Source organism: Callorhinus ursinus, unplaced genomic scaffold (genome assembly GCF_003265705.2).
Source record: "Callorhinus ursinus isolate GAN/ISIS: 27379988/994484 unplaced genomic scaffold, GSC_fseal_2.0 scaffold23, whole genome shotgun sequence".
In the NCBI taxonomy this organism is placed as follows: Eukaryota; Metazoa; Chordata; class Mammalia; order Carnivora; family Otariidae; genus Callorhinus; species Callorhinus ursinus.
In genome coordinates this window covers 20,971,984-20,985,978 of record NW_027397085.1, presented here as the reverse complement: position 1 = coordinate 20,985,978, position 13,995 = coordinate 20,971,984, and the positions used below count along the sequence as shown (strand labels likewise).

Sequence of the window (13,995 nt, the reverse complement as noted above, 5' to 3'; positions counted from 1 at the left end):
CCAAGATGCAGAGCAGCTCCCTCTCAACCCTGGCCTCCCAGGATCATGCCGTCTGAGATCCTGCCCTCTTCTTAAGTCAGTTCATTCTTGAGCTCTTCTGTGGTAAAGAGCAAGCTTATTTTCATTCATTCATTCCTTCACTTATTCAAGGAATATTTATTAAAACGCCAAAATTTATATGGAATCACAGAAGACCCCACATAACCAAAGAAATTTGGAGAAAAAAAGAACAAAGCTGGAGGTATCACACTCTTTGATTTCAAATACACCACAAAGCTGTAGTAATCAAAACAGTATGGTACTGGCACAAAAAGAGCATAGATCAATGGAACAGAATAGAGAGCCCAGAAATAAACCCACACATCTATGGTCAATTAATCTATGACTAAAGAGGCAAGAATATACAAAGGGAAAAAGTCTCCTCAATAAATGGTGTTGGGAAAATTGGACAGCCACATGGCAAAAGAATGAAACTGGACCACTATCTTATACCACACACACAAACTCAAAATGGATTAAAGGCTTAAATGTGAAATGGAAGCCATAAAACTCCTAGAAGAAAACAAAGGCAGTAAAATCTTTGACATCAGTCTCAGCAATATATATATATATTTTTTGGCTCTGCCTCTTCAGAAAAGGACAACAAAAGCAAAAATAAACAAATAGGACTACAGCAAACTAAAGAGCTTTTGCAGTGAAGGAAACCATCAAAGAAATGAAAAGGCAACAGACCAAATGGGAGAAAACGTTTGCAAATGATATATCTCATAAGGGGTTAATATCCAAAATACATAAAGAACTCATACAACTCAAAAAAAAAAATAAACCCACAAACATCCAATTAAAAAAGTGGGCAGAGGACTTGAATAGACATTGCTCCAAAGAAGATATACAGATGGCCCAACAGACATGCAAAAAAGCTCCTCAATACTAATCACCAGGGAAATGCAAATCAAAACTACAATGAGCTATCTCACCTCACATGTGTCAAAATGAGTATTATCAAAAAAATAAGAAATAGCAGGTATTGGAAAGGAAGTAGAGAAAGGGGAATCTGCAAGTACTGTTGGTGGGAATGAAAACTGTTGCAACCACTATGGGAAACAGTGTGGAGTTTCCTCAAAAAATTAAAAATAGAACTACCGTACAGTTCACCAATTCCACTTCTGGGTGTTTATTCAAAGAAAATGAAAACACTAATTTGAAAAGATATAATGTAGCCCTGTGTTCACTGCAGCATTATGTACAAGAGCCAAGATATGTTAGAAACATAAGTGTCCCATCAATAGATGAATGGATAAAGAAGATATGGTATATATAACAATGGAATATTACTCAGTCATAAAAAAGAATGAGATCGTACCATTTGCAACCAAATGGGATGGAAGTAAAATAAGTAAAGCTAAATAAAATGCTAAGTAAAATAAGTCAGACAGAGAAAGACAAACACCATATGATTTCACTTATATGTGGAATCTGAAAAACAAAACAGATGAACAAACAAAATAAAACAGAAACAGACTCATAGATACAGAGAACAATCTAGTGATTGCCAGAGGGGACAGAGGCAGGAGGATGGGTGAAATAGATGAGAGGGATTAAAAAGTACAAACTTCCAGTTATAAAATAAATGAATAATGGGGATATAATGTACAGCATAGGGAAGGCTGTCAATAACATTCTAACAGCTGAGTATGGAGATAAATGGTAGCTAGACTTATTGTGGTGATCACCCAGTAATTTATATAAATGTTGAATCATTATGTTGTAGACCTGAAACTAATATACTATTATATGTCAGCTATACTCCAATAAGGAAAAAAAAAAAGTACTTATTGCATATTTACTATGTGCCAGGAAACAACAAATGAAGCAGGGCTTGCATGGAACTTTCAGTCTTGTGAGGGCAGACACATAGTTACAAAACAAAACTATGTATGCAGTGGCGATAAGTGCTAAGTAGAAAAAGTAAAGCAGGGTGAGGGAGGGAGAGATGGGGTTTTATTTGTGCAGCATGGGGAAGAACCTGTGTTGCTGGTGCTCAATAAACGCCTATTGCATAAGTGAATGAGTGCAACTATACACTGTCTTCCATTTGTTCAGTTCGCCGGTTCTTCAAGAAATGATGTCCTGTGCTTAACTCTGTTATCCTCTCTCCCAGGTGTTTACATCTTAACTTTGTGAATTATCATCCCTACACGATTTTTATGTTAGGAGCAAATTAATTGTGGAAACATAAATATTAATGGCTTAGAAAAATGTCTAGCACAATGCTTGGCATATAGTATATATTACAAGGCTGGTTGACTTACCTCACTGAAAACCTGAAATGGAACTGAATTTTGACTCTCCCTCTAGAATTCCATACACTATCCCAATCCTCTCTCTGTGAGAAACTTTTCAGATAATAATTGTAAGCATAATCGACCTTATTGAGTTCTTATTGTGATAAATAAATGAGTTGCTATGTTAACTCTTTAGATTATCATCTTATGAATCCTCATACCAATACTATGAAGGAAGCACTCATTGATCCTCTTTTTCTATGGATAAGGAAACATTCTCAGAGAGGTTAGGTGACCTGCTCTGTATCACACAGCTTATATGAGGTATGAAAGGTTAGGAGCCAAGGCTATCTGATTTGACCCGAGCCAGCATTCTTCATCACTCACATGCATTGTCTAAATAAACTTTATGTTATCCATTCAATTTGAAATAGCTTTTATGTAGAAGGCTGTTTTACCTGTTAAAGGCACAAAAATTACTCATGGTACTTGAATAACAGTACTTGAGCGGGTGTTTATATGGAGGAGAAATGCTCTCTTCTACTTGGAATCTGTGTATTCCTCATAATAAAATGCAAACATTAGACTTTGATGTCAAAGGAAACTAACAGCCCAGATATTTTAAAAATCTCTGTCTGTTCACTAATAAGATGAAGTTGAAGTTGGGCAAGACAGAAACCCAGATTAGTACATTATTCTTATTGTCTCTCCATTATCCTAGAAAATAGTCCATGCATGAACTACCTGATTGGAGAGTCTAGTGCTATTCAGTTTTTATTTGAGAATAATCCATAGAATCTAATGGATGCAGGGAATCTGTCTAGGGGATTGGTCTATCTTCTCTTGTTTTTGGTCTAGGATATTACATTCTAGTTGGCTCTCGTTTACTTGTGAACTCTCTAGAGCTACCAGAAGGGCCCTGAAGTGCTTAACCACGTAGTAATGTTCTTCTCCAAAAGGCTCTGTTGAAAAACAGAACTGAAAATCATGCTCCTCTGATGAGGCTTTTTCTAAGGTTAATCAAAGCCTGAATTCAATATCCCTTCCCTGCAGCACCCAGCTGTTTCCCTCTTTCTCTCTCTCTTTTTCCCTTCCTCCTTCCTTCCTAGCTAGCTGCCTCACTTGTTTCTCAAAGAAAAAAGACAAACAAATGAGCCAACACAGGGAGTTGTCCTATCTACAAAGGGTAGCTGGAGATAACAAGAAGACTCAGGATGGCTAATGAAATTTTTTCCCCATTACTCTTGGCAAAGCAAACCAAGTCATCCCCAGCCTGTCATGCCATATTTTGTGATGACAGGGGACACTATGCCTATGATAAGGAGCCACCAGGTTCCAACTTGACCCTTGGTATGACATTATTAAGAACATGCTCAGATTCTTAAACACTCACTGAAGAAACATTCTATGACATTTATAAATAAACTCTTAAAGGCCAGTTGTATTAAAAAGTGAATAAAAGTCCAAAATAGTTGTCCAAAATTTGTTATATACTTTAAACCTATTAAACCATCAATACTGTTTCAAAGTAAAACATACAAAGCAAACTAACTGTGCCGCTTACAAAAATAATTACGGTATTTATTTTATAAAATTAATCATTGTTCACTAAAGACCTTAAGGTTTTGCAATGAGACAAAACTTTTAGATTTTATGATGGATGTATTTCCATCCTGTCAAGGTATCATTCTGACTGTACATAGATCTTTACTTGGACATAACATCAAAGTTTAAATGGGAGACTCTCTTTGGAAACGAGATCTGCCTTCAGCACCTATTAGAGGCCTACTGGGCACTCCCCAAACAACAGGTCTGTTAAAAACACAGACAGACAAACCTTGAGGGGTGAAACTTGGATATATACTAATAAACACCAATGACCTGAGAACAGCACATTAGCAAAAATGTTTGCCAGTGCAGGAAAATGAAGATTAAAACTGTCTTGAAATGACTTGGACCACTCAAGATCTCTTCTTTTAGACCCCCAAACTTTTGCATTTGTTACATTCTGCTTGATTGACTACTCTTTGCTTTATTAAACAGAAATTACCAAGAGTAGCAGTTTTGGCTTGCAGTCTCTGCATCTTCTCTGTAATGACTAGTGATTGACTGGCTTTGCTGTGGCCTTAGGGTCCACCCAAGAGGATAAGAATGTCCATCCTTCCTTCATCACTACAGACCAACATAGAGGTTTCAGCTCTTATGTCTGATTTTTATGGCCTTCTGTACTCTCCCCTTTACTCTTAACAATTGTATTTCTCACATCTGCTATTGAACCTGCAAATAACAGACTCTCCTCTGATCTGTCCCTTTGTTTTTCTCCTGAGAGCTTAAAGACTAAAGAACCAACTTTGATGGCTGAGTTTAAAAACAAAAATAAAAAAACACAGTTCTGGAGTAATGTTGTTATGAATTCCACATATAGGACATTAACTTTAGTTCCTGAACTTTGGTGAATTTATTTTTGTTCTTTTGCCTATTCAGAAGCTCTCTGAGCTTCAGATTCATCATCCGTAAAACTGTGCACACAATTTAGGTAAGTATTAATATGTCATATAGTATAATAGAGATAGATGACATGTCCTTATAGTAATACAGATAGGCATTTATAGTTATTAATGTTTTTCATTATTAGTTGTGTTAAAGATAGATGAGGTTGCCAGAGAGCTGAATTCTGGGGAAGTGATATCAGATTTTGAAATTCTGAGGGTATACAATCCAAGTTGAGAAAATCCAAAATAAATATATGGTTAGAAAGAAGTGGATGTTTGCATTTATCAGACTCAGCCACAGGAAACAGATACACTTTCTTAGGATTCTTCGGAGCATCCAAGCTATCCTATAGCAGGGCTTTAACAAACTTCAAGCACTCTTTAATGGCCCTTCATTCAGATGTGTCTGGTAGAGGTATTTTCTCATCTAATTCTCCCTAGAAAATCCTGATGACCTAAGTTCTACCTATGGATTAAAAATAGGAGGAGAATTAATCAGAATAGACCTCGAATCTCTCAGAAGAATCATTTTATGAAGCCAACTGCTCATCCGAGACTTTAGATGTTCTTATGATTTAAGAACTATTTATTTACACATAAATATATGTAAATATAATATATAGAAAACAATAAATGTATGAAATGAAAATATGTAATTTATAAATGTATATGCAAAGCGTTTGTCACGGAGCTTGAAACATGTAAAGTATTCATGAAAAATTAGCTATTCCCATTATTGCAGAATTATCTGCCAAAATATCAACCAATTATACAACTCTATTTTTGTACATGCATCTTTATTCACTCATTCACTAGTATAAAGATATACACTTTTTGTTTTTGTAAAAATGATATTACTCAGAAATTCTCACTTACATACATTTGAGGCCTTCCTGCTGTTCACATATTTGACTTTATAATAGGTAACTCAGTAGTTCGTTGGTTTGCTTCAGCATAGCTTATTTTGTGATTTCTATGTCTTTAAACATTTATAAGCCAATTATTCTGCTAATAAAAAAATAAAGTCACTGAATGGGCCAGGGCCCGTAAATTAGTGCTTTAAGGCAGAAGATTGAGTTTTTCTCATAATAGCTTTTCCTAGGACCAACCCTCCATGCAGAAAAAGCTGTCTTACGTGTTCAACGTTCATTAACAATGAGGCAGCGTTAGGATTCCAAGGACGTGAAAAAGACTCCAGGTAAGTACAAATGTCCTCCTACTTGCCCACATGCCATAGAGCTGGCATTTCTGTACCCAGTAGAGTCATTACAAGTTTTTTTAAAAAACAAGGTCCTTATCAATTTCAGTGGTGCCATGGTGCAACCAGAGAAGGCTGTGTAACCAACCAAGCGCAGGAAAATGAAATGCTCCCTATTTCCCGGCTGGGGATAAAGGCCGAGAATCAGGACATATATAAACATCACTGTCAGAGAAATTACTTCAAACATCACTTCTATCTAACCACCAACAGGTTCTGTTACACAGGCAAATTAAACAAGTTGAAAAACAAAAATTGCAACAATGAACACAGCTGTCCTGAAAACATGAGGATGCTAGCAATAAAAACTAGTCATTACCAATGATGTAAATAAACAGACAGAGGTTGACTTTTGTTCTGATGCGGTCTCATGGCCCCTTGGTCTACCCTATCATATGTCCCGAGGACTAATTCAGCAGACTTCCCCTTGTCTCCTCTCTTCCCGCCTCTGCTTCCTGCAACCCACCTTCAAAGGGCCATGGAGTTATTGCCTGACTTTGTCTCTTTCTACTCAAAATCAGAAGTGACTTCCCCTTATCAGATCACTTGGTTTTATTTAAACTGCTCCAAAGTTCAACTCCAGATGATCTTTTTCAGGCTTATTGTCCCAGACTCTTCCCTCATCCTTTGTTCCAACCAAACTGAGCTCTCGCTCTTCTCCATATACGCCCTGCCTTTGTATCTTTGCACAAGCTATTTACTCTGTCTAGAATGTCTAAATGCAAAAATCTCCTCAAAGCCTGGGTTTGCTTAACTGTTTATTTGCTGACATATATTCTTCAAAGTGTATCTTATATATGCTACCTCCTGGGAGGAGCCATTTTCCCATACATTATTATTTATAACAAAAACTGGGAACATTTACTGAATGTTTTTATTATGCTAGGCACTCTACTAAATGTTTCATAGACTTAAGTAACAAATGAGAAAAGTGTAACAGTGTGGAAGAGTGCAGAATGCCAGGGTTCAAATCTTGGCTCTACAGATCATTTGCTGATGAACTTGGGAATTTCTTTACTTTCTGTGTATACAGCATTGCCATGTACAAAAAGGAGACAGTTATAATAGAGTTAATACTAATAAAGTTATTATAGAGATTATGTGAAATGACACATATAAAGCCCTTGGAACAATTCCTAGCACACTGCAATTACAATATAAATATCTGAACCTGCTATTGTTATACCTCACAATATGCTACGAGGTAGATGTTGTCATTATTCCCATTTAAGAGATAAAGAAACTGAGGTTCACTCATGCTGAAAACATGTCCCAAGTAACATAGCTAACAGGTGACAGATCCAGAACGTACACACACAAATCTGTCAACGGTAAACCTTGATCTTTTCTGTAAGGCAGGCAGACTAGCTGTCTTTGGTTTCAATCTAGTGGTTTTCCTGACTGGAAGTTAAACAATAACAACAACCATGTTTGCTGACATTTACTGAATTCTCACTATGGAGTATGTGTCAGGTACCGGTATTCAATGCTTCATGCATTAGCTCATTAACTTTCACAGCTGATTTCACTGGCGACCATTTTTATCTTCATTTTCCAGAGGAGGAAACTGCTTTAGAGAAACTGGTCCAGTCACACAGCTTATAAGTGACAGAGCTAGGACTCAAACTTAGACTCTTACTAAAATGATACTCCGCCTTACTTTTAGCTGCACTATTCCTTTCCTTCTCTGTTCTTCCAGTTCTCTTACCAGAAACTATTTTCTCTGTCACTGGGCACTTGGTTAGTTGTGCTCACATGTGACACCACTGCCAACATGTCAATGACCTGAAAAGCTAGACCCTGCCCCGTTCACATTGCCTGCAGAACAGTATCTTCCAAGCAGTAGAAGCCTAAGAAATCTTGGACTGAATTGAACTTCATGTTGGAACTTGGATCATAAAGAATCAAATGTTGCATAGAAAATATTTTGCATATATGCTGACACTTTAAATTATGACAAAGGACTTGAATTCAGTTCCTCTAAGAATGACTAATGAATGAGAGACAACTTTCACATTAGTTGAAAGGCTCAGGCTTGAAATTGGATTGAGCTAGAATCAAGACCCAAGCTTATTGATATTTTTGCTTGTTTTACTTATCCATTCCAAACCTCAGTTTCCTTATCTTTGAATAGAAGAATAATACCTCCTTCTTAGGGTTTTTGATATGATTAAATGAAAATACTCAGGAAAGCTACTTAGCATGGTGACTCATACATGGTAAGCACTCAGCAAGGTTCACATGATAACTAAAAATTGTTTTAAAAGTCAAATAATTAAAGAATAGCTCCTTGATCACTCAAGCAAATTGCTCTCCTTGCTTAGATCTAAAATCTTCCTGAAGGAAGATCACAAATATTATGAAATAAACTTGAGTGAAGGTGTGAGAAGAGAAAATAAATAACTCTCCAAGAAAAGGTACCCCGAAAGGGCCAAGCATGTGAGAAATGGCAGGAAAGCAGGCCATTTGGTGGTAAACAGCTTCATTCTTAACCCAAGGGACACAGTCTCCAGAGGATACCTTGGTGTTGTTAAGATGTGTCATGAAGGCCCCACGGTGAGGGTTTCCCTTTGTTCTCTAGTCTCACTGAAAGAGTGAATTTCACTGTAGTACCCATTTATTTGTAAATTCTGATCTCTAATTTACTAAGAGTTGCAAGACTGAGACTGTGTGCAAAGTATTAGAGCCAATAAGAAAAAAAGAGTAAGCACAGATTTCCCAAGGAAGATATCACTCGTATTGCCAGCAAATGCAAATATAGATACAGATATATTCCTTTAAGCAACAAGGAAGTCTGTATTACATGAAATTACAGTTTTAAAGATTCCTGACTGTTATGGACTGAACTGTGTTTTCCCAAAATTCATATGTTAAAGTCTTAACCTGCAATGTGACTATATTTGGAAATAGGGCCTTTAAAGAGGTAATGAAGGTTAAATGAAGTCATAAGGATGGGACCTTAATCTGATAAGACTGGTGTCCTTACATGAAAAGGAAGACAACAGAGGTCTTTCTCCATATAACAGGGGAAAGAACATGTGAGACAAAGTGAGAGACAGCCTTTTATAAATCGGGAAGAAAGGCCTCACCAGGGACCAACTTTGCTGGCACCTTGGTCTAGGGCCTCCAGAATTGGGAGAAAGTGAATTTTCTGTTGTTGAAGCTACCCAGTCTGTAGTATTCCATTATGATACCACAAGCAGACTCATATACTAATATTTGTATTAAACAATTTCCTGTCCTCCTATAAAAATAATGGTTATATTTTTCCAATGAAGAGGCAAGATGGCTTACTGGATAAAGGACTTTTGTGTCTCTTTCAAGTCAAGGAGTCCATTTGGGAGCTGTAGTTTGGATCTTCTAGCTTTCACACTTCAGACAAAAAGAAAAAAATATTAACACCCCACACATAACACTTGTTTTATAAAGTATCTCTTTATTAGGAATCTCTTCCCTAAGTACCTCCCTCCAGACATGAAACACAGGCAAAGTTCCACAGGGAAACAAAGACCAGTCACACAGCAGAAATCAGCATAAACTTAGCTGATACAGGCTCTTTGTTACATGGATTTTACCCTTTGTCCTTCTGAAATTTAAATTCTTTCTGGCTGGAAGAAATTTTACAGTTCTGTCTTTTTAGGCTAGTCACACTTGGTAATTTTTGGTCAAAGAAGGCAGAATAAAGCCAGGGCCTGCAGAGACTGATGAGGCTCTGCTAACCTTCTAGAACTGCAGGCTTAAAGAGGTGCTGTGGCTTATACTGATTGAGAGCAGTCATTCATTCATTCATTCATTCTTCCAAAAAATACCTTTTGGGGCCTTCTCTGTGTCTGGTACCGGACAAGGCTCTGGGGATACATACAGCCCTAGTCTGCCACCAGCTTACAAACTAGTATGTAAATACAGACTACCATATGAAATTAACCAAATTAATAAATAAGGCATTTACCGATGACGGAAAGTGCTGAAAAGATCATAAAGAAGAGTAATGAATGACTTTAAGTTGTCATGTGGAGTGAGTCTGAATTGCAATCCACTAAGATGGGGGGAGGAAAATCCAGGACAACTGGTACCAAGGCTCTGGGAAAGGAAGCAGTTCTGTGTGTCTGAAAATCAAAGACAAGGATGGCATGGTTGGGGTCAAAAGGGGCACTAGATCCAAAGAGCCAGGTAGAACTTGATCAGGAGCATTGAGGAGGTATTCTTCTGCTTTGAGAAAACACAGCAGGAGTTTAAGGTAAGTTAGTCTAACTACAAACAATGGCCCATAGGCCAAATGGAGCCTCCAGCCTGTTTTGGTGAATCAAGTTTGTCTGGGGCAGAGCCAGGCCCAGTGACTTAGGTATTGTCTATGCTTGCTTTTGTGTACAAGCGCAGAACTCAGTGGTTGTAACAGAGACTGTATGGCCCACAACACCTAAAATCAATTTACTACCTAGCCCTTTACAGAAAAAGTTTGGTCTAGCAGAAGCAGGGAGAGCACTCGAGAGCCTGTGCATCATCCACGGGAGAGTTGATGACATCTCGGACCAGACTGATTGGTAGCAGTACAGAGGTAGGGAGGTAAACAGATCTAGGGCATGCTTTGCAAGAAGAGCTGACAGAATTTGTTAAAGGATGAAACACGGTGGGGTAGAGAGGAGAGGATAGAGAGGAACCAAAATATTCTTAGCTTTTTGGCATGAGCAACGGAGTGGATAAGAAGGTCATATGCTGCGTTAGGGGGTTTTGGATCGGGGGAGGGGGGTAGCTTTGTGGGGCAGGTGAGACTAAAGAGCTACTGGGGAATGTTTAGTTCAAAAAGGGAAATGCCTTTTTATGAGGTCTGAGTGTTGCTTTTTTGCTTTTTCAACCCAGTGCAGGGATTCTCAAAATAACCGAATGACTTCTTCTGTGTTCTATAACAAACAAAAGCCACATGGCCAGGAGAATAATAACTGACATTTCCTCGGATGCTAAGCTATAAACATTCTGCAGGCAGGGACCATGCCGGTATTCCTCACCACTGTATCTCCATGCCTAGCGCAGTAGCTGCCACATAGTAGGAGCTCAAGAAATACAAGTTTTCAAAGCGAACTGAAGAAATAATCAGCAACCATTTACTATAACATCAGGAACTTGATGAAGTACTTCACAAAAATTACATTATGTAATCTTTACAAAAAGCCCTCAAGCTAGAGGCGCTTGGGTGGCTCCATCAGTTAAGCATCTGCCTTCGGCTCAGGTCATGATCTCAGGGTCCTGGGATCGAGCCCCACATCACACTCCCTGCTCAGCAGGGAGTCTGCTTCTCCTTCTCCCTCTGCCTCTCCCCACTGCTCGTGTTCTCTTTCTAATAAATAAATAAAATCTTAACAAAAATCCCACAAGCTAGTTGCTGATATACCAATTCTACCAAATTAGGAACTGAGACTTAAGCAAGGGATCGCAAATATGAATGCCTGCCCTACAGAGTTGAGTTAGGAGGCAAAAATGGGTGAAAGGAACCATATATTGACTAATGGGAACTAATACAATGACATCTTTCCTTATGCCATCCACCCAACTGCTTCTTAGCTTCCACCAAGAATTGTTCTTTGAAAAAACAGTCACCCAATATTGCCAGGTCTGATCTTCCAAGAGAAGCTGGAAATCCAGTTTATTTCATAAATGTAAACTCTCTCAGTTAAAGGGGAAAAAAAAAAAAGACAATGTCCTGGAGCAAGCATTAAAAAATCCAGTCCTAGCAGGCACCCCTTACACTTTCCTTTATGTGCCGTCTCTCTGGTGGGGAGAAAAAAAAGCTCACCTACTCCTTAGTAAATATTATTGGTAAATCTGGTATAACACACTGTCCCTGTATGCTCAGCCAAATGTATTTTTTGTTGAAGATGTTTCTTATACTAGCTAAGGGTTGCACTAGGCACTTGCTTTTTGTGTCTGTAACACTGTAGCCATTCTCTGGTGTTTGAACATCTGCCCGATGACTACAGTGAAAGCCCAAATCATACTGTGCAAGTGGCTAATGAATTCATGTAGTCTTCCTGACACAATGACGCAATAATGCCTACCTCACTGTGCCAACGAGCCCTGCAATCTTAGAACTAAAGACACCAAATGCTTCCTTTTTTTTAAGATTCCTTTCTTGTTATTAAAGTCTGGGTTTTGGACACTGGGTATCATGTTGATGGTTCCAACTTAATTAAATTTCATAAAAGTAGGAGATTAAAAAATGCCATCACTGGCTTCTCGTTTCAATTTTAGCACAACCACCTCCACATAGTGTAACAAGGAGGGAAATAAGGCATTTAAAATATCTAACAAATTCAGTTTGGTGAACAAATTACTGACTGCCAAATATATGCCAGGATCTGTGCTAGGTCCCAGGATACGAAATGAACAAGCCATTGCCCCTGCCCACGAGTACTCATGTTCCAGTGGGGGAAACAGACTCAGAAATAATAATAGATTGAGACACATGCTATCACAGAAGGATTACAAAATGCTCTGGGAACTTAAATAAAAGGATGATTAATAATGACTTCATGGGGGCAGAACTGGGAGAAGTCTAGGTCAAGGGAAGCTACATAGGAAAGGTTACAACTTAGCTCTAACTTTAAGGATGGCTGGCAGTTCATAGGTGCATTCTGGGTAATACAAGCAAGAGCTATCAAAGACTTACCGTGAGTAAGGTACTGTGCTGAGCGGTTACACCTCATTCTTCACAACTATCCAATAAATTAAACTTGTTTTACATTCCCATTTTTCAGGTTAAGAAACTGAGTCCCAGAAAGGTAAAATCACGTAGCCAGGGCCTCACAGCTAGTTGTTGACAAAACTTGCAGACTATTTCATGTCTGTATGACTTGAAAGCCTGGGCTTTTAGACATTATATTCTATCACCAAGCAGGATAAGCAGCATGTAGACAAAAAATAAAAGTGTGTGAGGATTAGCAATTAGTCCATTATAAGTAGAAGATAGCTTGCCTTCATGTGTGTTGGGGTGGGAGGTACAGGTAAGGAGCAGTTGGGAAAATTTCAATATAAGGCTTATAAACTGGGTCCAGACTTTAAGACTACAGAGTTGGAGCTTTACTCCACAGGCAAGCAAGGGCTCTGGATGCTTGAAAGGGCCAGAATAATGTGATCAAGAATGAACTCATTAGATAAACCCAGGAGCTCTGAAGCAGCTTTGGAGAAGCCAAATGCTAGAAAAGCTATTTAAAGTTTATTGAAATAGTCCAGACAAAAGATGATGATGGTCTAAACGCAGGTACTGGCAGTGATGACAAAGAAAAAGACAAGGATGTATAAAGATGCTGTGGAGGGAGAATCAACATGATTTCAGAATGGCTGATTGGAGGGATGAAGGAGAGATACCATGGATGACACTAGGGAATCTGGCTTGAATAACTGGTTAGGTATTGATGTGAAATTTGAGATATAAGGGGCAGGTCCATGGACGTTACCAAATAATTGGTAATATAAAATCTTTTCTTGAAAACATAGATTTAGGAGCCATAAAAAGGGAGAGATCCCCTGCACCCAGGCTAAGTGTGACAATGAGAGGAAAAGGAGGACGTTAATAGCAACGCCAGCAGTTATACTCATGCATGGATGTTCGCGGTAAGGTTTAACCTGACAATAAACATGATTCTTCCCAGTGCCTCTGTAATCTGTTTTTGTTAATTGTTTGAAATTAACCAAGCCTGAGTAACTTTTCTTTTTACGACTAGTCCATGTACAAGCATTTAATGGCTGGCGGATCTGAGCACGACTGATACCCCAGTATCAGTGTATTGAACCTATTCTAATTCTAATCTACAATGAGAACTTCACTCATTTAATGAATCTATGTATGTGTATATACTATATACTACTTTAACAAAGAAGAGCACAGGTTACCTACAAACGTCCATATGAAACTATCATAAACAGATCAGTGTATCACTGCAAAGGGAAGGGTCCATTATGAATATTT

At 38.2% G+C, this 13,995-nt stretch overlaps 1 protein-coding gene across 5 annotated transcripts in view; it reads right to left on the bottom strand.

Annotated features, from left to right (window-relative positions):
• JAKMIP2 (janus kinase and microtubule interacting protein 2) overlaps positions 1-9,407 on the bottom strand; it is a 134,524-nt gene extending 125,117 nt beyond the window's left edge. For all 5 annotated transcript variants that reach the window (XM_073905491.1, XM_073905492.1, XM_073905494.1 and 2 more), the window contains exon 1: positions 9,330-9,407. The gene's annotated coding sequence lies outside the window, so the exon portion shown is untranslated. The remainder of the gene's footprint in view (positions 1-9,329) is intronic.
• Positions 9,408-13,995: the final 4,588 nt, after the last annotated feature.